Source organism: Budorcas taxicolor, chromosome 2 (genome assembly GCF_023091745.1).
Source record: "Budorcas taxicolor isolate Tak-1 chromosome 2, Takin1.1, whole genome shotgun sequence".
Taxonomy (NCBI): Eukaryota; Metazoa; Chordata; class Mammalia; order Artiodactyla; family Bovidae; genus Budorcas; species Budorcas taxicolor.
In genome coordinates, this window is record NC_068911.1 from 30003572 (window position 1) to 30031254 (window position 27683).

A 27683-nucleotide genomic window follows, 5' to 3' on the forward strand; every position below is an offset into this window, starting at 1 on the left:
ATTCACAGTGCACATCAGCGTATTAAAGGAATCCTGCAGCAAATAAACTCATTTAGCTTTGTTTACTCTCACTCTCCCACTTTGTGTGACCTCGTGGCAGCCTGTTATCCCTAGTCTTTTCTCTAAGTGCTTTGCTTTACATTCTCTCAGTTCATCCCCCCAATAACTGCCCCTCCCCCCTTTACAGATGCGAAAATAGGGTTCAGAGAGGTTAAATGATTCGCCCGATGGTCCAGCTGGCTAGCCCCAGAACCAGCTATGTTCTCTCTGAGTCAAGGCTCTTTTCTCCACATCTGGAAGAAATGGCTTAATATATTCCTTTCCTGCTAAGCAGCCATAGAATCTATAAATCACTGGATGGGCTCCTAGGATTACATTGCCCAACAGATTCATTTTCTTGGCAATGAGATAACCAGGGAGGGGAAGCGATTTTCCCCAAGAATTAGGAGTGGCAGAGCCAGAACTGGCACTGAGCCAACTAACCTCCAAGCCTAGCTGCCTTTTCCTTACACCCAGGATTCACACGTCTGGCTCACACTCCTCAGCCATCTTTCATTCTGTCTTTCCTTCCTGCAGGGCTAGAGCAATGCTGCCCAATAGACCTTTCTGAAATGATGATGGAAATGTTCCATACTGCTAGCCACGAACTCTATGTGGCTACTGATCACTTGAAATGGATCTAGTACAAATGAGGAACTGAACTTTAAAAATTTATTTATTTTAATTGGAAGATAATTACTTTTTAATATTGTGTTGGTTTCTGTCATATATCCATCAACATGAATCAGCCATAGGTATACATATGTCCCTTCCCTCTTGAACCTCCCTCCAAGGAACTGAATTTTTACTACTATTTAATTTTAATTAACTTACATTTAAACAGTTACATGTTGCTAGTGGGTGCCATATTGGAGAGGGTAACTCTAGAGAGCAGAAACCATAGTGAGTCTATAGACCTAACCCATGCAGTTACTATGTGAGTAGAAGATCTTTGTGATAAAAGTCGAGTCTAAACTACTTGGACCTTGTTATGGACAACATTCAGTTTCATTTAATGTCAGGTAACAACGTGGGACACCTTTGCTCAAATATATTCCTCCCGTCCCTGGCAATATACTATGCATCTTTCTAATACAGGTTCAAAGGCATCCCCTTCAGGAAGCCTTTGATGATTTATTTTTTCTGTCATCAAGCAGAATGAAGGAATTCTTCTATGGACTTCCACACTTCCTATACTTGTCCCTAGATGGATGAGAGAGAGAATTTCTGTTTTGCTGAAAGCCATTTTGTGAGCAAGTGGATGAGCCAGAAGAGAGTTTGCCTGTGGGGAAAGAGTTGTAGCAGAGGCGCTAGGGGAATGGTGTGAGAGAGATAAGCAAGACTTCATTAAAGGAGATAAGTGATATGCAACTTAGCCTTCTCCTCTCTCTCCCCTATAAAATCTTTAGCAAATATATACATTACAAATTACAGTGACATACAGATACATCTCACGATGTTGAGAGAAAAAAACAAATCACATGCTTCACAATACAAACATTCAACAAACTAGATATTGAAGGGAATTTCCTCAGCCAGTTAAAGGGTATCTGTGGAAAAACCCAGAGCTAACACCATACTTAATGGTGAATGGTGAATGCTTCCTCCTAAGATCAAGAAGAAGACAATGATTTCTGCTCTTGCCAAGTCTACTCAACATTGTACTGAAAATTCTAGCCAGGACAATTATTCAGGCACCCAATTTTCAGGAAAAAAGGCATCCAGATGGGAAAGGGCGAAGTAGAACTATATTTGCAAGATGACACAATCTTGTGCAAAGAAGATCCTAACGAATCCACCACAAACACTATTCGAGTTATTAAACAAGTTCAACAGGGTTGGAGGGTAAAAGAGCAATATGCAGTAAGCAGTTACATCCCTTCTATACACTGACAATGAGCAAATTGAGAATGAATTAAGAAAACAGTCTTATTTGTAATAGCATAAAAGAGTAAATGCTTAGAAATAATTTTAACCAAAGAATAAGACTTTTGAACTGAAAAGCTCCTATATACTGTAGAAAGAAATTAAAGAAGAACTAAACAAATGGAAAGACGCCCCATGTTCATAGACTGAAGATTTCATACTGTCAGGATGGCAGTACTCCTCAAATTGATCTACAGATTCAAAGCAATCCTTATCAAAATATCAGCTAAGGGTCTATGAAATTGACAAGCTGATCCTAAAATGCATATGGAAATTCAAGGGATCCAGGAGAGTAAAAACAGTCTTGAAAAAAAAAAAGGACAAAGTTGGAAGACTCATACTTCCTGATTTTAAAACTTATCACAAAGCTTATTAGGAATCCAGAATGTGTGGAACTGGTATCATAATAGACATATAAACCAACAGAATAAAACTGAGAATCCAAAAATAAAGCCATTCACTGTCAATTGATTGTTTTGCAAGGGAGCCTAGACAACTGGATTCAACAAACAGTGTGGGACAACTGGATAGCCATATGCAAAAGAATGAAGTTAGACCCTTAACTCACACCATGAAAGTGAACGTGTTAGTAAATAAAGAAACTGTGATGGACACTTTTGATGCCCCACGCAGACCTGTTTTCACAAGCCAGTGTACCCATAGCTGAGTATTGACTGCTGATGACTCTCAGTTGATCCTTGCTGGTTCCCTGGCCTCAAAAGTGAAGGTGTTAGTAGCTCAACTGTGTCTGACTCTTTGCAACCCCATGGACTGTAGCCCATCAAGCTCCTCTGTCCATGGAATTCTCCAGGTAAGAAGACTGGAGTGGGTAGCAATTCCTTTCTCCAAGGGATCTTCCCGACCCAGGGATTGAAGCCAGGTCTCCTACACTGCAGGCAAATTCTTTACCATTTGAGCCATTAGGGAAGCCCAATTCACACAATAAACAGGAACAAATAAAAGTAGATCAAAGACCTAAATATAAGAGCTAAAGCTATAAAACTCATAGAAAAAACAGGGTAAATCTTCATGACCTTGGAATAGGCAATGGATTCTCAGGTATTACAACCAAAGACAAAGTTGATAAACTGGACTTCATCAAAATGACAAACTTTTGTGTTTCAAAGACAACATCAAGAAAGTGAAGACAATCCACAGAATGTGAGAAAACTTTTGCAAATCATATACCTAATAAGAGACTTGTATCTAGAGTATATAACAAAGAATTACAACTTAATAATTAAAAGACAGCCCAGTTACAAAATGGGCAAAGGATCTGAGTAGACATTTCTCCAAAGAAGGTAAATGAATGGCCAATAAACACATGGAAAGATCCACAACATCATTAGCTACCAGGGAAATGCAAGTCAAAAGTACCGTGAGATACCAGTTCACATCCACTAGGACGACTATAATTAAAGAGACAGGCAATGACAAGTGTTGGTGAGGATACAGAGAAATTGGAACATTTGTGCACCGCCAGTGGGAATACAAAATGATTCAGCCACTTTTTGAGAACAGTTTGGCAGTTTCTCCAAAAGTTAGGCATAGAGCTACCACATGGCTCAACAATTCCACTCCTGGGCATTGGATTGACCAGAAAGTTCATTTGGGTTTTTTATTAAGCAAAAACCTGAATGAAAGTTTTGGCCAATACAATACATAGAAAAGAAATGAAAAGACGTCCCCACAAAAATTTATGCATGAATGTCCATAGCAACATTATTCATAATGGTCACCCAAATGGTGGAAAACACCCAAATGTCCATCTACTGATAGATGAAAAAAAAAAAAAATGTGGCATATCCATACACTGGAATATTATTTATCAACAATAAAAACTGATGCACGCTACAACATGGAATGAACCTTGAAAATGTCAGGCTAAGGGAAAGAAAGACACAAAAGGCCAGAGATTCCATTTATGGAATGTCCAGAAAGGACAAATATATAGAGACAGGGGATTAGTGGTTGCCAAGGTCTGAGAGGGGATGGGGAGATAGGGGGTCATGGTTAAGGGGGTGGCAGTGTTCTGTTGTAACTTAAGTTGACTCTGGTGATAGACACACAGCTTATGAATATACTAAACATTTGTACATGGGTACATTGAACTGTACCTCATAAATGAGTGTATGGTATCAATAAAGCTGATTACAAAAAGCAAGTTGCAGATGGATACATAACATGATTTCATTTATTTGTGAAAATACAGACATGTGAAAACCACACTCTTCTTTCAGGAACATGTACAAGTGCAGAGAAAACATAAAGACGTGTATGTGAATGAGAAACACACAAATTCAGAACGGTAGTCACTGCCAGGGAGGGACAGTTAGTGGATGAGGGATATGCAGGGTGCTTCTACTCTATTCGTAACATTGATATCTTAAGCTTGGCCATTGGGTGTTTCTGATATTGATCCATATACCATTTTTTTGTTAGTTTGTTTTTTAAACTTTTTGTTTTATGTTGGGGTATAGTTAATTGTCGGAGAAGCCAATGGCACCCCACTCCAGTACTCTTGCCTGGAAAATCCCACGGACGGAGGAGCCTGGTAGGCTGCCGTCCGTGGGGTTACTAAGAGTCAGACACGACTGAGTGACCTCACTTTCACTTTTCACTTTCATGCATTGGAGAAGGAAATGGCAACCCACTCCAGTGTTCTTGCCTGGAGGATCCCAGGGATGGGGGAGCCTGGTGGGCTGCCGTCTATGGGGTCGCACAGAGTTGGACATGACTGAAGTGACTTAGCATAGTTAATTGTGTTGTGAGAGTTTCAGGTGAACAGTGAAGGGATTCAGCCATATGTAGACGGGTGTCCATTCTCCTCTAAACTCCCCTCCCATCCAGGCTGCCACATAACATTGAGCAGAGTCCATGTGCTACACAGTAGGTTCTTTTTGGTTATCCATTTTAATATAGCAATGTGTACATGTTCGTCCTTATCTCCCTAACTAACTCTTCCCCTCACCCTTCCCCCAGCAACCATAAATTCATTATCTAAGTCTGCGAGTCTCTTTCTGTTTTGAAAGTTCATTTGTATCATTTCTTTGTATATTCCACATATAAAGGATGTCATACATATTTCTCCTCTAACTTACTTCACTCGGGATGACAATCTCTAGGTCCGTTCACATTACTGCTAATGGCATTATTTCATTCATTCTTGTTAACAGCTGAGAGTCCTTTGGACTGCAAAGAAATCAAACCAGTCCATCCTAAAAGATATCAGTCCTGAATACTCATTGGAAGGACTGATGCTGAAGCTGAAACTCCAATACTTTGACCACCTGATGAGAAGAACTGACTCACTGGAAAAGACCCTGATGCTGGGAAAGATTGAGGGCAGGAGGAGAAGGGGATGACAGAGGATGAGATGGTTGGATGGCATCACTGACTCGATGGACATGAGTTTTAGTAAACTCCAGGAGTTGGTGATGGACAGGGAGGCCTGGCATGCTGCAGTCCATAGGGTCACAAAGAGTCAGACACGACTGAGTGACTGAACTGAACCGAATATCCCATTGTACATATGCTTGTTTGCTTAAATCCTTTGTAAAAAACTTTCATAGACATTCTCCAGCATTTTGGAAGTTGACCATGTACGTCTGATGCAGTGAGGTGGGAGGCTGGTCTCAAGAGCCCTGGACTAGGTGAGCACAGGCCTGAACCGAAGAGAGCTGGGCCCACACTTGGTAGACACTTTTAAAAAATGCAGTCAAACAGGGTTCCATCCCTGGAGCATTTTGGTTGGCATTTTTGCAGCAAAGAGCTAGAGTTCTGCAGCCAGTCAGTCCCTGTTTGAGTGTCTCCTCTGCCACCAGTAGGGTCTTGACCTTATGCAAATTACTTGACCTCTCTGAGCTTTACCTCTCCAACTCATCAATGGGAAAAATACCACCTACTCCTCAAAACTGGTGCAGATGGAACACACAAGCCTGCACAAGGTACCTGGCTGCCCCCTGCTCTGGCCAAGGCTCTCATCTGAGCCCCACTCACCTCCCACGTGTTACCTCCTTCACTCCTTTGCACGGTGTGTGATCACTGTCAGTCAAAAATCGCTGAATGGAACCGACTTTGAGAGCCAGGCTTCCTTTCTCTCTTGCTCACCACTTTGAAAAGTTTCGCTTCACTGCTCTTAAAAATTAAGACATGTATAAATAAGCTGGCTGTGTCATTCTCCCCAGGTCACTGTTGTACCCCCAGCTGTTGTTCGTCCATTCCCAGAGGCTCACAGGACAGGGCTAATCCCTGGGGGGTGGGGTGGGGGTGGGGGGCTGAAGGAGGGGATGAAGGTGTGCATGGGTGGTTGTCTGGAACCTTCCCCTGTACAGCCAGGTGGGCTCCATCAGCCCATCTTGGAGGCTGGATGGTTGAATGCCTTGGTCCAGGCCCTTGGCAGGTAAACCCTGCCATCTCAGCCCTCCTTGCCAGCATCAGCCCAGCACTGCAGGGACAGCAGGGCCTCACAAAGGAGGCCGGAGGGCCAGCAGGCAGGAGGGATCTGGGCTGTGCTGGGAGCTGAACTGGCTGGCCGGTCATTCTGGTTTTTCATAGGAGCTGCTGGGGAATGGCTTCTGTGGAGGTGAGTCCAGCCACTGAACACAACCTGGGAAGTGTGTTCTCAGAGCTCTGAGCTTGAAGCTTCTGCCTCCAAATGTCCATTCCAGCCAGAGACCTGGCACAGGGCCATGCCTTTGATCGCTCTGGGACTCAGCTGGTTGGTTTGCAGATGGTTGCAGCCTCTGTACCTGGGTCTCAACACCATCTGTGATCTGTGGCTGAAGGGAAAGGGGAGCAGGGTGGCAGGGTGACGGGGTAAGAGGGGCCTGGTGGGCAGTGTCCTGGCCAGCATGGAGAGCCCGGTCACTCTCCCTGCCCCGAATGTCATCCACACAAATCAGTGCACAGGCCTTGCTTACTCCACTTCCGATTGACCTGCAGTTACCCCCACTGTGATTTGCTGGGGTCATGACTTAGCCTGGAAAATGCTGCATTGCTGCAGCTCTCCCATGATCCTTTGGGACCACATCTGTCCAGTGACCGGCCCTTATTAACCTATGGTCGCCAGCCAAGATGGAATGTGACGGGTGGCTTTGGGAAACAAGGGAAAAGTGACAGTTCGCCCTTCCCACTCCTGATCATTGCTCTGGGGTCCAACTGGGCTACTCTCCTCGCTAGATGAGGGCCCTCCAGAGGTCAGGCTCCTGGGCTGCCACAAAGCCCTTCACTTCTCCGAGGGGCTCTTGGGAGTTACAGCTTGGCACCCACAGCCACAGGCCTTCCTCCTGCCCCTCTTATACTCTACTGCCAAAACCATCCACCTACAACCCGAATGGGGCTGTGTCACAGAAATGTTAGCTGCTCAGTCATGTCCAACTCTGCAACCCCACAGACTGTAGCCCACCAGGTTCCTCTGTCTATGGGATTTCCCAGGCAAGAATACTGGAATGGGTTGCCATTCCCCTCTCCAGGGGATCTTCCTGACCCATGAATTGAACCCAGCACTCCTGCATTGTAGGCAGATTCTTTGCCATCTGAGCCACCAGGGAAGCCCCTTGCTGTGTCACAGACCTGCCTTAAAAACCTTGCTTGGCTCTGTCCACGGACTGGGGCTCCCAGATGGGTTTTTGCTTGGCCTATATTGAGTTTTTGAAAAACTTGTAAGTTTCGCATGAAAAGCTAGCTTTTCCAACTTTTCTTGAGACACCATGTCATATTCCTGCATAAGTACAGTTGGCTAGAGCTGAGCACAGTGCCTCCCTAGGCAGATGTTCCTTGGGGCACAGTCTCCACCACTCTATTGTCTCACAGCCAGCATCCAGCATCCTTCCTTATTACATCACCTGCCTGGTACCTGCATGCTCCTGGGTTGCCTGTCTAGTCTCCAGGCAAAGGCTTGTGGTGCGGGCTGGGGGTGGGGGGCACTAGATGGCATGACTTCTGTCTGCTTTCCTGCTCACCCTTCCATTTCCTCCCTCCTCTGAGCCCTACCCCCAAGCACACTGGCCACCCCAATCTCTCTGCTCACCAAACAAGCCATGTATCAACAGAACAGGACTGGGAAACTGGGTGTGCTGCAGTCCATGGGGTTGCAAAGAGTCTGAGCAACAGACCAAAACAACAACCAACATAACTCTGCCCCCCTGTAGTTTTCACTATTTGTACTTCTTTATCTTCATTTGGCAGATATATACTGAGCATCTGTTACGTATGGAGGATCTGGGCAAGGTACTGGGGATAGAGAGAAATAAGATCCAGTGTATCAGTCTCAGTTCTCCAGCAAAAATTGGGAGAGAACTAGTAAGACAGATAGATAGATAGATGGATGGACAGATAGGAACTTAGTATAAGGAACCGGCTCATCCATTATTATTTTTTTTAAAGTCACTCAGTCGTGTCCGATTCTTTGTGACCCCATGGTCTATACAGTCCATGGAATTCTTCAGGCCAGAATACTGGAGTCACTAGCCTTTCCCTTCTCCAGGGGATCTTCCCAACCCGGGATCAATCCCAGGTCTCCCACATTGCAGGCAGATTCTTTACCAGCTAAGCCACAAGGAAAGCCCAAGAATACTGGAGTGGGTAGCCTATCCTTCCTCCAGCGGATCTTCCTGACCCAGGAACCACACCGGGGTCTCCTGCATGCAATTGTGAATGAGTTCAAGAAGTTCCAGACTGGCAGTCAGCAAACTGGAGACCCAGAAGAGCCAATGGCACAAGTTCAAGTCCAAGTTTGAAGTCAGAAGACTGACAACCCAGCTTCAAGACAGTCAGGCAGAGAGGGGGAATTCTTTCTTACTCAATTCTTTTCTATTCAAGTCTCCAATGGATTGTGAGGCCCCTCCCCCAAATTGGAGAAGTCAATCTGCTTTATTCAGTCTCCTGATTCCAATGTTACCTTTATCCGGAATCACCAGCACAGACACACCTTAGGATGGTGTTTGACCGAATGTCTGGGCTCCCCACGACCCAGTTAAGTTGAATAAAACTACCCATTACAGCCAACCCCTGCTCTCCTGGAGCCTACAACTCAGCAGGGTATTCAGAGAGAAAAGAAGGCATTCCAGACGAAGCAGTAAGTGCCAGAGGAGGTCTCCCTTTTTATTTCAAGCTTCGCCTCAAATAGTATGTCCTCCCAATTTTTCCTGATCTCCCCCATACAATCAGTCGCACTCTCTTAAATGCTCCCAGACACATCTCTCAGGAGAGATGATTTTCTCTCTCTTTTTACAATTAAAAAAAGACATTAAAAGGTACAGAAAATATGGCAAAGTCCCATGTACGGACCACCCACCCTTAAAAGACAAAGCATTGCAGATACAGCACAGCCTAAGGTGGCCAAGTTGTCCCCATCTGCCCAGCTTTTCCTGATTTTAGTTCTGAAAGTTCTGGATCCTGGGACCCCTCAGTCTTGGGCAAACCAGGATGGGTCACCCTAGAGTGGCTCTGCTCTACCCTCACCTCTGTGCATGCCCCTTCCTCAAAATCACAACCCTCCCACACTCCCCATCAGAGGAAACCACTGATTTATTAAAACTGAGGGCTACCATTTATGTGTCTTTCCTTATTCTTTAATCAATCCCTAAATGATATTGGAGTGCTATTTTGAACATGCACACACCCAAACACACACCCCCCCCAGGTTGGGTCCAGATAACTGGATGACCGTTTTCTGATGGGTGGTGGTAATATGAGCGTGGGAAGCAGTGCGTGAAACTTCTTGCAACTTAGAAGGCACAAAGTTGCAGGGCAATAAACCACACAGGCAAAAACCAGCAAGGGGAGAGGGAAGTGGGGGAGGGAGGATGTGGGAGAGAAGAGGGAAGAGAGCAGGAGCCGAGAGGGAGACAGGCTGTCAGAAGAGGATCAGAGAGAGAGGCCTCAGGTAGAGAAGGCCTTCAAGGGAAGAGAGATGGGGAAGGGATATTTGGAGAGGTGGCTGCCAACTTCCTCTTCGGATGCTCCTGTGACATCTTCAGGAAAACCTATAGCCGTTACCCACATGTAGGGGTAGAGGGATGCCTCCAGCGGGCCCTGGGAAGGGGTACCAGAGCACCACCGCTGACGGATGGATGAGCTGCCCACAGGGTCAGCTGACAGCCTCCTAGGGCTTCCCATGAGCGCCAGCTCCCACAGTCAGCTCGTCCAGGGATCCTGACAAATTAAGTGTTTGGTGTTATTGGTGGAAGGAGGAAGGGAGAGGGGGACGGACGGAGGAAGGAAGACAAGGAAAGAAAGGAAGGAAGGAAGAAGGGAAGGGTCCAGCGAGGGTCTTTCCCGCGAGGCCGTAAGAGCAGGGAGGGAGGCTGCGAGCCGTCGCGCTGCCTGGCCCTCGGAGCTGGGAGACGTTCGGGGACTGTTCTCTGATTTCTGAGCCCCGGCAGGAAGGCAGGGAAGAGCTGGTGTGGGGGTGGAGGGTGGGGAGAGAGACGACGGCGCGGAGCAGAGGGAAGTGGAAAGGGGCGGAGGCGGGCTGCATAGCAACCACAGAAGATTTAGGGAAGTGGCAGGACCATTTCTCCCGGTGCCTCTAAGGGAGGATTTTTTTTTTTTTTAAATATATATATAAAGGAACTGTTCACACGCCCAGGCTGGCTGGTTGTGTCGTGACGGCTCTGAGTTGGGGTCCTCTGGAAGTCAGGGCTGTCGGAGGGAGGCTGGTGGCCACGCGTGCGGTGGGAAAAGCCACAGGAACCGGGGGAACATTCTCCGGCCCCTCAAGGGAAGGGAAGGAAGGCTCGCAGGAGGGTGTGGGGACACAGCCTTGCCCTCCTCCCAGCTTTCATCAGACTCCTCCAGCCGCCCCTCCTTCTAGGCTTCAACATCGTGACACGAAGGTGTCGGGGGACTTTTCTTTCCATTTTCTTTTCCCCAGGACCGTAGGAACAGCCCTGCTTCAGCTCCTGCCTCCCCACTGAGAATTCTCTGTTGGTTTTCTTTCTTAATTTGATTTTCTCTGGCTCAGAACCGAGATCAAAAGAAGAAATTCTTTCCAGCCTTTTAGGAATAATTCCCAGAATCTCCCATTGGAAATGCATACATAATTACCAAAGTTATTTTTTTCAAAAAATCATTTGTACTCTCTTATCCTCTTCTTTTCCATCACTGCTGCAGGCTTGCGGAGGAGCCGGGAGAGGGGAAAGTTCGAGAGTGCCTTTGGGGTTGCAGATTGACCAGCACTGAATATTAGACAAAGCAGGAGGCCTGGCCCATTCCCTGGCAATGAGAATTTTCCATGTGTCAGCAAGGAACACGAATAACACTTCTAAAGCGATAAACACCATGGAATTACCTAGTGGGAAGTTATTCCCTTTCTAATTTGTTTTAATTGTCTTAATTTCACCAAGTCTCGAGCTGGTCCTTAACGCCTTTCTGACACTCGCTAACCTTCCTTTTAACAGCAGACCTCAAGCTTGGAGTGCGTGAGAGCAACTGGCTGCAATTGAGTAACAGTGTTGCTCCGCAGCATGTTTATTTTGGGGGTGCCGTCAGGGGAGCTTTGCATTGATGGCTGGTTCCTTTTTAGAAGAAAGATAAACAGGTAGTAAATCACAGTGGAGGTGGAACAGGTTTAATGATGCAGGCTTTTGGACCGGCCCCCAGGTTGTCTGTCTCCCATCCGGGATGCTGGATTTGCAATCGGTAGGCTGCAGCTCAGGGAAAGGATCCTGTTTGAGGTCAGCTGGTCCAGTCGGTCAGCAGCTGGCACTGAGGGAGCCTCAGACGAGAGCTTTCAGTTTTGGTTGGAGGCAGTCCGCCTGGTTTTGCAGCCCAGCTGTAGTTTGTTCTGTTCCATAGGATTAAAGAACTCCACTCATCAACGTCTGCTTTGGGATACCAGGCTGTCAAGTGTGGGCAATTGCCAGTCACCAGATATGTGATTCCCCTCTGGACACCACTGCTCTCTCCTCTTGGACCTGGGCTTTGAGTGGAGCAGAGCCACCCCGGCTCCAGGGCTGGGAGGCCATCCGGGCTTGTCTCCCTCTGGGCAACTCATTCCTCTGACCATAATGGTTCAGGGAAGGGCAGAGAGATGCATAGAGATTTTTGCTGGGAATTTTTGTTGGGGCTGGCTCTTTCCTGCTGGCCTTGATTCTAAGAAGATGAGCCAGGAGCTTCTACAGCCATTTCTGCCACAAGAAGGGAGGGAGCCAACAGTGAGGGAACGAAGCTGAGAGACTGGGAGAGCGAGAAACCTGATCCTGATGGTATCGCTTCCATCCCTGGGTCCAGCTGTGCCTGAAGCTAGCCTCTACCCTTGGCCGCCTTTACAGCTCCCCTTGGAGCCAACAAATTCCTCTTTCAGGTCATCCAGTCAGGAGCGTAGTTTCGGTCACTTGCAACCACGGGAGTCTTAACTGATGAAATGGCTCATGCAAATCCTTGGCCACCGAGAGAAAAAGGACTCAAAATGCATGTTCTATGGACGTGGGTGAGTGGCATTGTCACTCTACATAAATGTCAGCACAGGAAAGACTGTCATTGTACTATGGAGCTCCAAATTTCAAATCATTGTGTGAGTGTCTTGCATGTGATGCCTTGTTTAATCCTTGTAACAGTCTTGGTGTGTATAAATATTTTTATCATTTTATAGATGAGAAGATTGAAGTTCAGGAAGCCTCCTTGCACCTTAGTATGTGATCAAAGCTTGTTCCTCAGGACTTCGGTGGTCGTCCGGTGGTTGGGAATCAGCCTGCCAATGCAGGGAACACGGGTTTGATCCCTGGCCCAGGTATATCCCGCATGCCGTGGAGTAGCTAAGCCTGTGCGACACAGCTGCGGAAGCCCACACCTTCTAGAGCCTGAGCTCCTCCACAAGAGAAGCCACCACAACGAGAAACCCACTCTCCTCTGCAACTAGAGAGTAGTACCCACTTGCTGCAATTAGAGAAGGCCTGCGTGCGGCAACAAAGATCCAGCCCAGCCAAAAAGTTAAATTAAATAAATATTTTTTAAAAGCTTATTCCTTAAATTGGGAGCTTGAGATTGACATACACACAGTGCCAAAATAAAACAGATAACTAATAAGGACCTACAGTATATCACAGGGAACTCTATTCAATACTCTGTAATGATCTATATGGGAACAGAATCTAAAAAAGAGTGGATACCTGTATATGTGTAACAGCAAAAAAGAATACGACATTGTAAATAAGCTATATTGCAATAAAAAAAATAATCTAAAACAGTGCTCTCTAGTCCCAGCCACCCCTTCATAGTAAACAGTTTTCTCACTGGAATAGACAAAACCACCCTGAGACTGCGTGATTGGGAGGGAACCAAGGGGGCGGCACCAACAGGCAGCACAGAACGCTGCTTCACGCTTATGTTACAGGTGATGTGAATGCTCCCGCTCTTGTACCCAGCCTCCATGGCTGTACAGGGAGGGCTGGAGCTGCAGAAAGGGAGTCAAATTCTTTTTATCCCTGACCACCGATGGACACACAGAAGCCCTGGGTTTAGATCAGAACACATTTGGACTCACTGGCTGGGTGACTCGGACACTTCATCATTCCCACCCTCCCTACTTTTCTCATCAGGAAAATGGAGACCCTGGCCCCCCCCCGGTTCGCTTGTCCTACCCAGCTACTGGAGCATCAAACGAAGGCAAAGGCGTGAAAGAGTGTTTGCAAGACAACAAGCAGGGCTGCAGGAAGGAGGGGGTCAGCTGACCTCCCAGAGGTGGATGGGCAGGTGTGGACAGGTATAAACCAACCACCCACATCTCCTCCTTCCTGTCCAGGGCTGGAGGGAGGCAAGCTGTGCGGTGACCTGAAAGGAACCTTACTGTCCCCAAAGCAGAGAGAGATAAGAGCTGTGAAGCAAGAGAAGCGAGCGCTGCTACAGGCGCTTGGGGGTTTATTTTTACCCTCTTATCTATATCCTGAAATGTCAAGCGTGGAGCCACCTCGCTGCCCAGCCCCCACCCCCCACCATCCCCAGCCACTACACGTGGCAACACAGCCTGGAAACAGGCCCCTTCTCCTCCTCTGTTTCTCCGCCTCTCCAAGAGAGTCACAGTGCTATGGTGACAGGAGGCATGGAAACCCTGAAATAGAGAAGTGGGAGGAGAGACCTTTTATTTGGGTTCTGGAACAGGCTCACTTCCTCCTAGAGGCTTGGGGTGCAGAGGAGGCCCTTGGCACTGTAGGGTACCTATTCTAAGGTTTCCTTGTAGATGGGCCCTTTATGTTGCAAGACATAGAAATCCTTATTTAAATTGGGTTATATAATAAAGAACATTTAATTGGCTGAGGCCACTAAAAAGACCAGCATTGGGTTAGGCTTCAGGTGAGGCTTGATCCAGGGACTTGATGCCACCACAAGGACTTCTTCTTCTCCTCTTGGCTCTGCCTTCTGTGGTGTTGGCTTCCTCTTCAGGCACCCTGCTGGGCTTCCCCACAACCTCTAGCAGTTCCAGAATATTCCTGCATGGTCAAAAATGGTTGCAGTGGTTCTAGACCTCATATCCGTAGACTGGTGCTCCTAAGGAAGAGAGAGGGAATTCTTTTTGCCAGCAGGGGCCATGAAAGGTCTTCCTGTGTTTCATTGGCTCTGACTGGGTTCTGTGCCCATCCCCGAGTCAATCCCTTGGGTGCCGGGGTGGGATGTCAAGAAAACACTGATTAGATTGAGACAAAACCAGATTGCCAAGAACAGGGAAGCAACAATTTCCCAAAGGAGGTTTCAGGCACTGACCCCTTTTGGTGATGGAATGGATGCCGAACAACAAGCAGGAGACTGTTTCATGATTTATTCACTTTGTACTTTCATCCTCTCCTGCCCAGGAAAGCCTCTGAGATTAGGGGTGACTGCTTTTATCCAGAAACAGGCCAACATTAACCTCTTCTGTTTCCATCTATGGGTTTCTGTGTGGTTCTGAGTTCTAAGACTTCAAGGTCTGTCACTTTCAAAATTTCACTGAGGCAACAGAAATCTTTCCCAGGTAGGTAACCTAGGTACAGGCTGAAATGCCATCCATTTACCTACCAAATGCTTCCTCTGAATTCAAACTAAAATTCACACTTTGTACCCGGCTTACCTACCACTCACCCCCATGATACACGTTCAGCCACAGAAACTTCTTTTCTTAAAAATATTTATTTATTTGGCTGTGATGGGATCTTTAGTTGCAGCATATGGAATCTAGTTTCCTGACCAGGGATGAAAGCTGGGCCACCTGCATTGGGAGCGAGGAATCTTAACCACTGGACCACCAGGGCAGTCCCTAGCCACATTCAGTTCCTATTCCTCCTTAAACAAACCAATCTGTTTTGTGCCACAGAGCTTTGCTATTTGTCCTTTCTCCCCAGTTAGAATGCTCTTCCCTTAAAACTTTTCACAGTTGGCTCCATCTCATCATTCAGTTCAGTTCAGTTCAGTCACTCAGTCATGTCTGACTCTTTGCAACCCCATGAATCACAGCACCCCAGGCCTCCCTGTCCATCACCAACTCCTGGAGTCCACTCAGATTCATGTTCATCGAGTCAGTGATGCCATCCAGCCATCTCATCCTCTGTTGTCCCCTTCTCCTGCTGCCCTCAATCCCTCCCATCATCAGAGTCTTTTCCAATGAGTCAACTCTTCTCATGAGGTGGCCAAAGTACTGGAGTTTCAGCTTTAGCATCATTCCTTCCAAAGAAATCCAGGGCTAATCTCCTTCAGAATGGACTGGTTGGATCTCCTTGCAGTCCAAGGGACTCTCAAGAGTCTTCTCCAACACCACAGTTCAAAGCATCAATTCTTCGGCGCTCAGCCTTCTTCACAGTTCATCCATACATGACTCTGGAAAAACCATAGCCTTGACTAGACGGACCTTAGTCGGCAAAGTAATGTCTCTGCTTTGGAATATATTATCTAGGTTGGTCATAACTTTTCTTCCAAGGAGTAAGCGTCTTTTAATTTCATGGCTGCAGTCACCATCTTCAGTGATTTTGGAGCCCCCCAAAATAAAGTCTGATACTGTTTCCACTGTTTCCCCATCTACTTCCTATGAAGTGATGGGACCGGATGCCATGATCTTCGTTTTCTGAATGTTGAGCTTTAAGCAAACTTTGTCACTCTCCTCTTTCACTTTCATCAAGAGGCTTTTTAGTTCCTCTTCACTTTCTGCCATAAGAGTGGTGTCATCTGCATACCTGAGGTTACTGATATTTCTCCCGGCAATCTTGATTCCAGCTTGTGATTCTTCCAGTCCAGCGTTTCTCATGATGTACTCTGCATAGAAGTTAAATAAGCAGGGCGACAATATACAGCCTTGACGGACTCCTTTTCCTATTTGGAACCAGTCTGTTGTTCCATGTCCAGTTCTAACTGTTGCTTCCTGACCTGCATACAGATTTCTCAAGAGGCAGGTCAGGTGGTCTGGTATTCCCATCTCTCTCAAAATTTTCCACAGTTTATTGTGATCCACACAGTCAAAGGCTTTGGCATAGTCAATAAAGCAGAAATAGATGTTTTTTCTGGAACTCTCTTGCTTTTTCCATGATCCAGCAGATGTTGGCAATTTGATCTCTGGTTCCTCTGCCTTTTCTAAAACCAGCTTGAACATCAGGAAGTTCACGGTTCACGTATTGCTGAAGCCTGGCTTGGAGAATTTTGAGCATTACTTTACTAGCATGTGAGGTGAGTGCAATTGTGCAGTAGTTTGAGCATTCTTTGGCATTGCCTTTCTTCGGGATTGGAATGAAAACTGACCTTTTCCAGTCCTGTGGCCACTGCTGAATTTTCCAAATTTGCTGGCATATTGAGTGCAGCACTTTCACAGCATTGTCTTTCAGGATTTGAAGCAGCTCCACTGGAATTACATCACCTCCACTAGCTTTGTTCATAGCGATGATGTTCTCATCATTCAGGTTCTGCTCAAATGTCACGATTTCTGAGAGGTCTTCTCTGCCCAGCCTAGCATATAAAACTCTCTGAAATTCTCCTGTCCCTGATGGTTTGAGTAGCTCTTTCCCTCACTAGTTGCAAGCTCTGCAGGCTGTACTGGTCCTGTTGATACATATACCTTCCTGGTTCTATGTCTGGCACAGTATAAGCACTCAATAAACATTTTGGGACCAGTGAATGAAAGTTCTTTTTCTGAACCCTTGGAAACTTTTAGAGGTAAAGGCACATTCTTATATTTTTTTCTTGGCTTTAACTTTATGTCGTTGTTCAGTCACTCAGGGGCTTCCCTGATAGCTCAGTTGGTCAAGAATCTGCCTGTAATGCAGGAGACTCCAGTTCAGTTACTGGGTCAGGAAGATCTTCTGGAGAAGGGACTGGCTACCCACTCCAGTATTCTTGGGCTTCCCTGGTAGCTCAGCTGGTTAAGAATCTGCCTACAATGCAGGAGAGCTGGGTTCAATCCCTGGGTTGGGAACATCCCCTGGAGAAGGGAAAGGCTACCCACTCCAGTGTTCTGGCCTGGAGAATTCCATGGACAGTCCATGGGGTCGCAAAGAGTTGGACATGACTGAGTGACTTTCACTTTCACTTTCAGTTGCTCAGTCAGGTCCGACTCTTTGCAATCCGATGGACTGCAGCACACCAGGCTTCCCTGTCCTTCACTATCTCCTGGAGTTTGCTCAAAGTCATGTCCATTGCATCGGTGATGCCATCCAACCATCTCATCGTCTGTTACCCCCTTCTCCTCCAGCCCGCAATCTTTCCCAGCATCAGGGTCATTTCAGCTCTTCGCATCAGGTGGCCAAAGTATTGGACCTTCAGTTTCAGCATCAGTCCTTCCAATGAGTATTCAGGGTTGATTTCAGGGGGCTCTCAAGAGTCTTCTCCAGCACCACAGTTTGAAAGCATCAGTTCTTCAGTGTTCAGCCTTCTTTATGGTCCAACTCTCACATCCCTACGTGACTACTGGAAAAACTATAGCTTTGACTATACAGACCTTTGTTGGCAAAGTGATGTCTCTGCCTTTTAATATACTGTCTAGGTTTGCCATAGCTTTTCTTCTAAGGAGCAAGAATCTTAATTTTATGGCTGCAGTTACCCTCTGCAGTGATTTTGGAGCTCAAGAAAATAAAATCGGCCACCATTTCCACTTTTCCCCCATCTATTCGCCATGAAGCAATGAGACTGGATGCCAGATGTTAGTTTTTTGCATGTTGAATTTTAAGCCAACTTTTTTACTTTACTTTAACCCTCATCAAAAGGCTCTTTAAATTTGGTTCCTACCAAAACTCTCGGCATAAAAGAGATAATATATACTACTTTTCAAATAAAGAGCATACTGCTGAAAGGATTCACTCAAAGTTGCACCAAAATTAATCCAGAGAGTGCCAGCTGCTTCTGTGAGCAGAATTTCTGTGAAATTCCACTTGCAAAGCCAGAGTATGTGAACATTTGAAGGCATAAAACTGCAGAGGGGAATGTGTGGCTACCTTCCAATCCAGATCTCTAAGTATAGTGGCCAGACTACCTACCATTCACAAATAAAACCATGAAACTCTTTACTCCTTGACCCAATGAGACAGAGTGAGAGGAACGTCTCATAAGAAAAAGGTTTCACCCTGTCCATGGCAGACCCGTAAGTCATGTCAAAACTTCAGCAAGCTGATGCCTCAAAAGGAATCCCCATGCTCTCCATGGACACAAACTCTCCCTAAGGTAACCGAGACCTACCGGCCTGTGACAGTCCTCAGGACAGCCAGGTGACGGGGTGGATGACCCAGAGCAGCTAATGGAAACTCGAAGACATGCTTCCCACAGACAGACATCATTGTTTCACTACCCCACAGACAACTCACCATCTGGGGCAACTCAAGGATTCTCAGTCATTGCTAATTCACTGCTCACCAACCCTCAGAGTCGACTCCTCTCTTAGGCTCTGAACTTGGCTCAGGGCACCCTGAATTTCACCTTATAGCAGTGGTCCCCAACCTTTTTGGCAGTAGGGACCAGTTTTATGGAAGACAATTCTTCCACAGACTGGAGAAGAGAGGGTGGTTTCAGGATGATTCAAGCGCATTACGTTTGCCGTGTCCTTTATTTCTATTATCACTACATTGTGATATATAATGAAATAGTTATATAATTCATCATAATGCAGAATCAGTGGGAGCCCCGAGCAACTAGACGGTCCCATCTGGGGATGATGGGAGATGGTGGCAGTCACTCCCAGGGCCGGCATCATTGCCTTTGCTCTAGCTTAGGTCATCAAGCATTAGATTCTCATGAGGAGTGTGCAGCCTTGACCCCTCGCATGCGCAGTTCACAGTAGGGTTTGTGCTCCTTTGAGAATCTAATGCCGCCACTGATTTGACAGGAGGTGGTTGCTGCTGCTGCTGCTGCTAAGTCGCTCTAGCTGTGTCCGACTCTGTGTGACCCCATAGATGGCAGCCCACCAGGCTCCCCCATCCCTGGGATGCTCCAGGCAAGAACACTGGCGTGGGTTGCCATTTCCTTCTCCAATGCATGAAAGTGAAAAGTGAAAGTGAAGTTGCTCAGTCATGTCCAACTCTTAGCGACCCCATGGACTGCGGCCTACCAGGCTCCTCCGTCCATGGGATTTTCCAGGCAAGAGTACTGGCGTGGGGTGCCATTGCCTTCTCCAGACAGGAGGTGGAGTCAGACAGGAGGTGAGTACTGGGGAAGTGACTGTAAGTAAAAATGAAATTTCACTCACTCGCCCACCACTTATGTCCTGCTGTGTGGCCAGGTTCCTAATGGGCCACAGACCGGTACCAGGGGTTGGGGATTCCTGCTCTATAGAACTCACCAACATTTATAATAATAATAAAGAATTCATAGTTCAGTAATAATTTGATTAATATCCATCTTCCCCACTCGACTCCAAACATCTTAAGGGCAGGGAGAGATCTCGAGCTCACTACTATACCTAGGCATTCTAGCTGGGCCTAACATGTAGACTACGCCTCCCATGTACTTTCTGAATGGAGGAATGGACAAATGAATGGAGCTCAGGGCCTGCTGGGAAGATATCTCACAGTCAGACTGACTCAGTTGGAAAGGAGCAGATGCTGAATTTTTTCAGAGTAAATCAGACCTTGTCATCTCATGACTACCTTGTCTTTCTCATCAAGGCATCTCCTGTGCCTAGAATAGCATCTGGCACAGAGAAGTGGATTAACAGATACTAGGAGAAGAAGCACATGAATGGACACTTCCCTGAAAAGCTTGGTTACCTTCTTAAGATAAAGTCCTGGAAAGGCTGGATGTTATTCTGTGATGTTACTGGACATTGAAAATTTAGGTGTCAATGTCCTGCATTAGACCCAAAGATGCCATTGAGGTCATTCCCTTCAAATTCAGTGGGTCTGGGGACAGGGGGATTGCAAACCAAATAATTTTTTCTTGAGACGCTCTATTGGACTGGCCTATACCGCCTTCAGGGGTTACATACTTCAAGTTCAAGTGCATTATGGCTCTTGGTTCTCATCACACACCCTGAAAAAAACACACACACACACCCAGGGATGGTACTGTACCTTGTGAGACAGTCTGGCCCCAGGCCCTGCTACCAGGTCGGGAGGGTATGGAAAAGGGTCCTCTTTCTCCACAGCCACATCTTCCTTACTGAGGGATCTGAGTCCAAATGGGTCTCTTTGTGTCTGAAGTTTAAGCAACCAGGGGTGCAAATATCAGGTTAGGGTCCCTCCTTTGAGGAGGAGAGAGGTTCAAGATTGGCTCTTCGATCACCAAATCAAAATCAAACATCAAAAACCTCCCCCAAAACCATGATGAAAAAGCACCATCAAGCCCAACTTCCGAGCACACCTGGGTCTCCAGCCCACCCCAGCCCAGCGAACGGAAGTGGCTCACCTCTGAGTTAGAGAACCCCTTCCAGAACCAGAAGGAAAGAGAAAGGGATTTACAGGTTCGTCACAGAGTTGTAGGCTCTGGCTGGCCCCCAGGATGAGTTCATTATTTATTCTTAGAGACGGGACTCGAATTAAACAAACAGTGCCTATAAATAGAGCGGGATACACTCAGCTCGGTGTCACTGAAAGGTCCTTTTCACAGGGACAGACGCACTAAATGGATGTTCTCAGATTACCCTGCTGGTACTACATGGGGAAGGGTTGCCCTTTTTCTTTGTAAGCATAGTTTAAGAGGAGGGGGGGAAAAACAACAGGTGAGTCAGACCTTGGGAATCGGCCCTGTTTCTGTCCTCCTCATCACCTTTTCTAATCGCTCATTGCCATGATAACTGAGAAGGAGCCCCCGAGGAAGGATGTCGTTCGATAAACACCCTGGCTGGGCAGATTGGCAGGTCCCTCTGGGAATGGATCCTGGTGCAGGCTGTATTTGACAGAGTGTTCTGCTCTTTAAGATTAGATTGCAAACTCCTTAAGGGAAGGGACCAAGTGCTAAGATTTCTTCTTGATTTCTCCTATTCTGCCAAGTACAGGGATGACTAGGGTTTCAGACCTTCAGCTATGAATTAAAAAGGACCCTCTTTAAGCATGGCCAGCTTCATGGTGGGAAGCATGTGTTCCAGGCCTGGTGGAGCTCTGCTTGGAGTCGCACTGAGCGTATGCTTGAAAGGGAATCACTTCTCCCTGAGAGACCTGTGGGGGTGGAAACTTCTGGAATAACTGTGACTAGATATCAAGCAATGAGGCCACAAAGTCAAGTCACTATAGTAACAACAAGAGCTACAGTAGATTCCCAGGTGGCACTAGTGGTAAACAACCCGCCTGCCAATACGGGAGACATAAGAGATGCAGGTTCGATCCCTGGGTCAGGAAGGTCCCCTGGAGGAGGGCATGGCAACCCACTCCACTATTCTTGCCTGGAGAATCCCATGGACAGAGGAGCCTGGCAGGCTATAGTACATAGGGTTGCAAAGAGTTGGATATGACTGATGTGACTTAGCATGCATGCACCATGGGTTCAGCATTTGGCCAGGTCTTCAAGATATTATTCTGTGTTACACTTATTTGTGAAAACCCATGTAGGGACTTCCCTGGTGGTTCAGCAGTTAAGAATCTGCCTTGCAATGCAGGGGATGAGGGTTCAACCCCTGGTCAGGAAACTAAGGTCCCACATGCCATGGGGCAACTAAGCCCGACTGCCACAACGACTGAGCCTGCACGCCAGAACTAGAGAATCTGTGCACCATGACCAAAGATCCCGCACGAGGCATCAAAGATCTCACATGCCTCAACTAAGACCTGATGTAGCCAAACAATTTTTTTTTGAAAAAAGCTCATGTAATCTTTCCAAAAACCCTATCCTCATGATTAGTTCGATTTTACTGATGAAAGGAAGCACCCAGAGATTATGGACCCTGTTCCAGGTCACACAACTGGGAAATGAGACAGGAAGTCAGGCAGTTTAGCTCCAGAGCCTGGTCTCCTGCAGTAGAAACTGAGCTCTTGGAGTAACCATTTATTGCCGCACATGCCTGGTGCAGGCCCAAGCCCATAACACCCCATCAACAGGGGACCCGGGACAGGCTGATGACAGCGAATCTCAGGACTTCTGCCGGGAATGTTAGGATGAAGATAAGCTGCATTTCCCTCTGGAGGGGAAGGTAGCCTCAGGAGGTCCCATGGCCATCCTGCCACTTCTGGGGGAGCCTTGCTGAGAATGAAAACAGCACTGAGCAAGAGCCAAGCTGAAGAACAGATCCTGCTGACATCCTGTGAACCTTGATCCAGCTACACCTGACGCCAGAACCTACTCCTCAACTTTGCACTTTCATGAGCCATGTTTTCCCTTTGCTGGTGAAGCCCGTCAGAGTTGATTTTCTACTACTTGTTGAAAGATCCCTCACTGAGACAGCCTGGCCCATAAGAAAACATCGTTTGGGCAAAGTAACCCCCCAGCCCCATTCATAAGTAAGAGCTCATCCTGCACTCCCCTTTCTGGCATTTGGGCTCTTCCTGAGACTACACGCGTGCTCAATGGCCCCATTTTCTGCTTACTGAAATCCCAAATACTGCTTTCCTACTGAGGCTTCCTCCTAGGCGTCCTTCACAATTACCTACTGCCTCACTTGGTTGCCATGATACGGAGCTTATACACTTACTTAGCTCTTATTTTCATTTTGCTTTGCAATACAGTTAGCTATTTAGAAATCATTCATTAACATTTATTGAAAGCTTCCTATGTGTCATATCCTCAGGTTAAGTGCTAGGGATTCGGACGGAATAATATCAGCATATATCTGAGTTCTATGTGCCCTGCACTGTGCTTAGCACTTCACATGCATTGGTTATGTCATCGTACCTCCTAAAAACCCCCCACAGGGTAAGGACAGACAATATCTCCACTTTATATGTAAAAGAATGGCTAAGTAGGAAGCTACAGAGAGACATCGAGATCAAATAGATAGGAAATTGCAACGGGAGTCCCCAGACGAGGATGTAGGTTTTCACAGTACTTTCAAATTAGGTTCACAATTCTAATCCCTCTGATTTCTCAAATCCCTAACCCACAAAGAGGATAAAAAAGAATCAATAGGCATGAAGAGAGAATTTTAGGATGATTTTTTCTTGAGTGGGAGGGCCGAATCCCATGCTGGCATTCATCTCCTAATGGGCACACCCGCAGAAGTTTGGGGGGTTGGAGGGGGGGGGTGGTTAACCTGTTCCTGCGCCTCAGGTCTCGCGAGAGCAGCTTCTCGAGGTTCTACGCAGAGTTTGCTGGGCGGCTCTTGTATCTAGGGAGGTGGTTGTGACCCCCTGAGCAATCCACAGGATGAAAGAGGGCTAGAAAGCCAAGAAGAGAGGGAGGCTTTCCTAATGACTGTCAGTGGACTTCACATGAGCGAGCTGACTGATGGATTTTGTCTCAGGGTGGGTGAGAAGGGCAACCAGTCCTCCTCAGGAGAGGCTGGAGATGAATCACCAGATTCTGGTGCAGCGGCTTGGTGGTATGAATTGTATTGACCCACGCTGGGAACTCTTCCATACCCATGACCATGATCTGGCCGTGACCCTGTGTGGTACTTGAGCAAACCCAGAGGAGACAATGTTATCTTTTGATTCTAAAAGCCAAAGTAAGTACAGGCATGCTTTGTTATATGATACTTCACAGATACTGCATTTAAAAAAAAAGAATAGATCGAAGGTTTATGGCAACCCTGTGAAATGGGAAATAGATGGGGAAACAGTGGAAACAGTGTCAGACTTTATTTTGGGGGGCTCCAAAATCACTGCAGATGGTGACTGCAGCCATGAAGTTAAAAGACTCTTACTCCTTGGAAGAAAAGTTATGACCAACCTAGATAGCATATTCAAAAGCAGAGACATTACTTTGCCAACTAAGGTCCGTCTAGTCAAGGCTATGGTTTTTCCTGTGGTCATGTATGGATGTGAGCACCGAAGAATTGCTGCTTTTGAACTGTGGTGTTGGAGAAGACTCTTGAGAGTCCCTTGGACTGCAAGGAGATCCAACCAGTCCATCCTGAAGGAGATCAGCCCTGGGACTTCTTTGCAAGGAATGATGCTAAAGCTGAAGCTCCAGTACTTTGGCCACCTCATGAGAAGAGTTGACTCATTGGAAAAGACTCTGATGCTGGGAGGGATGGGGGCAGGAGGAGAAGGGGATGACAGAGGATGAGATGGCTGGATGGCATCACGGACTCGATGGACTGAGTGACTGAACTGAACTGTGTTGAACAAGTCTATCAGCGAAATTTTTCCAACAGTATTTGTTCACTTTGTGTTTTTGTCACATCATGGTAATTTTCATGATACTTTAAATGCTCCACCAGCAAAAAGACTATGACTTAAATGATGGTTAGCATTTTTGGCAAAAAAGTATTTAAAAATTATATATGTATGTAAATTATGTATACATATTTATTAGACATAATGTTCAGTTCAGTTCAGTCGCTCAGTCATGTCTGACTCTTTGTGACCCCATGAATGGCAGCACGCCAGGCCTCCTTGTCCATCACCAACTCGTGGAGTTCACTCACACGCACGTCCATCGAGTCGGTGATGCCATCCAGCCCTTTCATCCTCTGTCGTCCCTTTTTCCTCCTGCCCCAATCCCTCCCAGCATCAGAGTCTTTTCCAATGAGTCAACTCTTCGCATGAGGTTATTGCACACTTAATAGACTACGTGTCTGACTCTTTGCAACCCGATGGACTGTAAGCCCGTCAGGCTCCTCTTTCCATGGGATTGTCCAGGCAAGAATACTGGAGTGGGTTGCCATTTCCTCCTCCAGATGATCTTCTGATGCAGAGATTGAACCCACATCTCCTGCATTGCAGGCAGAGTCTTTACTGTCTGAGCCACCAGGAAAGCCCCTAATAGACTTACAGTGGAGTGTAAACATAACTTTTATAATCATTGGGAAACCAACAATTTCCTGGGACTCGCTTTATTGTGATATTTGCTTTATTGTGGTCATCTGGCACCAAACCCACGACACCTCCGAGGTCTGTCTGTACCTCCCCCCCGCCCCCACCTTTGTCCTGCATGTCCCCTCTTCTACCTCTGGTCTGTGTTTGATGGGGAAAGATGGTGAGTGTCAGTTCTCTCTTCCCCAAAGGCCAGCAGCCCATGATGTGGGTTGCAGATGGAAGAAGAGGAAAAAGAGGCTCATCTTTAATGATAGTTTTAGGTATTATTAATAATTGGATGAGATTTTGGAAATGAGACTAATTTGTGACTCAGGAATCATAAACTTAAAAAAAACAAAACTACAAGTGAAAGGAAGATCTCGGTTCCCACCTAAACTGACATCCCATGCCAAGATAAGGACTTAACCCACTGAAAGTGTAAAGAGACAAGAAGAGGTAAGACCAAAGTTGCCTCCATGATCTCACTCCCTCAGTTCTCTAGACAGAAGGCCAGGTAGGTTAAGTGACCCACTCAGGGTCCCAGAGCCACTGAAAAAGGCAGAACCATGTTCTAATTGCTAAGCTAGTTCTGCCCTCCAAGAAACAGCTGCCTCTTCTGTTCCTCACTGGCTTATTTTTATCCTGTTCTTCCATTTATCCTATTCTTATCTTATTCATCATCTTCTTGAATTCCCTTCTCCTTCCTCAACTTATAAATGACCCTGGACCCATGTTGACAGAAGCAGGGTTTCTGTAGGTAAGGTTATCCAAGGATAACTTCAATCTCGTGATTGAAGTCATCAATCATTCAATAACGACAGGGACCTACTGTACAGCACAGGGAACTATATTCAATATCTTATAATAACCTATAACCGAAAATAATCTGAAAAAGAATATATATACATATAATACACATATCTGAGTCACTTTGCTGTACATAAAACTAACACCGTATTGTAAATCAACTATAGCTCAATTAAATAAAAAAAATGACTGTGATTCAAAGAACAGCAAATTCCTAAGCACCAAATCTGGAGAGTTTCCTATTTCCATCTGCTGAACGCTTTGATGGTGATTATGATGATACTGGTATTATTAACACAGTCACCGAGACTCATAGGTTCCAGGTCCCAGAGTGAGTGCTTTTTGCATGCTTTCTGATTAAATCCTGGCCACCCTGTGTAATGAATCCTCCTGAGAGTTAGCCTCACTTACCCAGGAGAGCCCTGAGGCTTGGAGAGCACCTTACAAGGATGCATAGGCAGCCAGCAGAGCCAGATTCCAAAAGAGGTGTGATCTGGGAGCTGTGCTCCTAGCGAGTCCTTAGACTCACAGCTGCCCTTCCCGCATGGCTGGGAGTTGCCTTCAGGGAGTTTCCTGCCGTTATGCCCTGTTCACTAAAATGTGTATGTACCTGCTCAGTGGGGTCCAACTCTTTTGCAATCATAGGGTGGGCTGTAGCCCACCAGGCTCCTCTATACATTGAATTTCTCCAGGCAAGAATACTGGAATGGGTTGTCATTCCCTTCTCCAGGGGATTGTCCCAACCCAAGGGTTGAACCCAGGTCTCCTGCATTGCATTCAAATTCTTTACCGTCTAAGCCACTAGGGAAGCCAGAGACATCTCAAAAGACTATTTATCATTAATACTATCTAGAAGAAAACTTCAGCACAATAGTTCAGAACACAGGCTTGGGAGTCAGATTCCTTGGTTCAGTTATTAGCTATGCATCCTCCAACCAAACCGAGTTTTGGTTACCTAATGGGTAAAATGGTGATGTAGCATCTTCCTTTAGGTATTTATGGAAGTTATTTATTCACAAATGTTCCAACTCCTCTTTACCTCTAGTCAGTTCAGTTCAGTCACTCAGTCGTGCCCAGCTCTTTGCAACCCCATGAACAGGGAGGCACAACAGGCCTCGCTGTCCATCACCAACTCCTGGAGTCCACCCAAACCCATGTCCATTGTGTTGGTGATGCCATCCAACCATCTCATCCTCTGTCATCCCCTTCTCCTCCTCCCTCAATCTTTCCCAGCATCAGGGTCTTTTCAAATAAGTCAGCTCTTCACATCAGGTGGCCAAAGTAGTAGAGCTTCAGCTTCAGCATCTCCTTCAGGATGGACTTGTTGGATCTCCTTGCAGTCCAAGGGACTCTCAAGAGTCTTCTCCAACACCACAGTTCAAAAGCATCAATTCTTCAGCACTCAGCTTTCTTCACAGTCCAACTCTCACATCCATACATGACTACTGGAAAAACCATAGCCTTGATTAGACAGACCTTTGTTGACAAAGTAATGTCTCTGGTTTTTAATATGCTGTCTAGGTTGGTCATAACTTTCCTTCCAAGGAGTAAGGATCTTTTAATTTCATGGCTGCAATCACCATCTGCAGTGATTTTGGAGCCCAGAAAAATAAGGTCAGCCACTGTTTCCACTGTTTCCCCATC

The 27683-nt window shown here is 46.4% G+C and overlaps 1 protein-coding gene across 1 annotated transcript in view; it reads right to left on the reverse strand.

Annotated features, from left to right (window-relative positions):
* The window catches only part of MRTFB (myocardin related transcription factor B), a 291820-nt gene extending 270987 nt beyond the window's left edge, over nucleotides 1-20833 (reverse strand). Inside the window, exons 1-2 of the mRNA XM_052635937.1 lie at nucleotides 20752-20833; nucleotides 20418-20540 (exon numbers count right to left, since the gene is read on the reverse strand). The gene's annotated coding sequence lies outside the window, so the exon portion shown is untranslated. The remainder of the gene's footprint in view (nucleotides 1-20417; nucleotides 20541-20751) is intronic.
* Between the last annotated feature and the right edge of the window lie 6850 nt (nucleotides 20834-27683).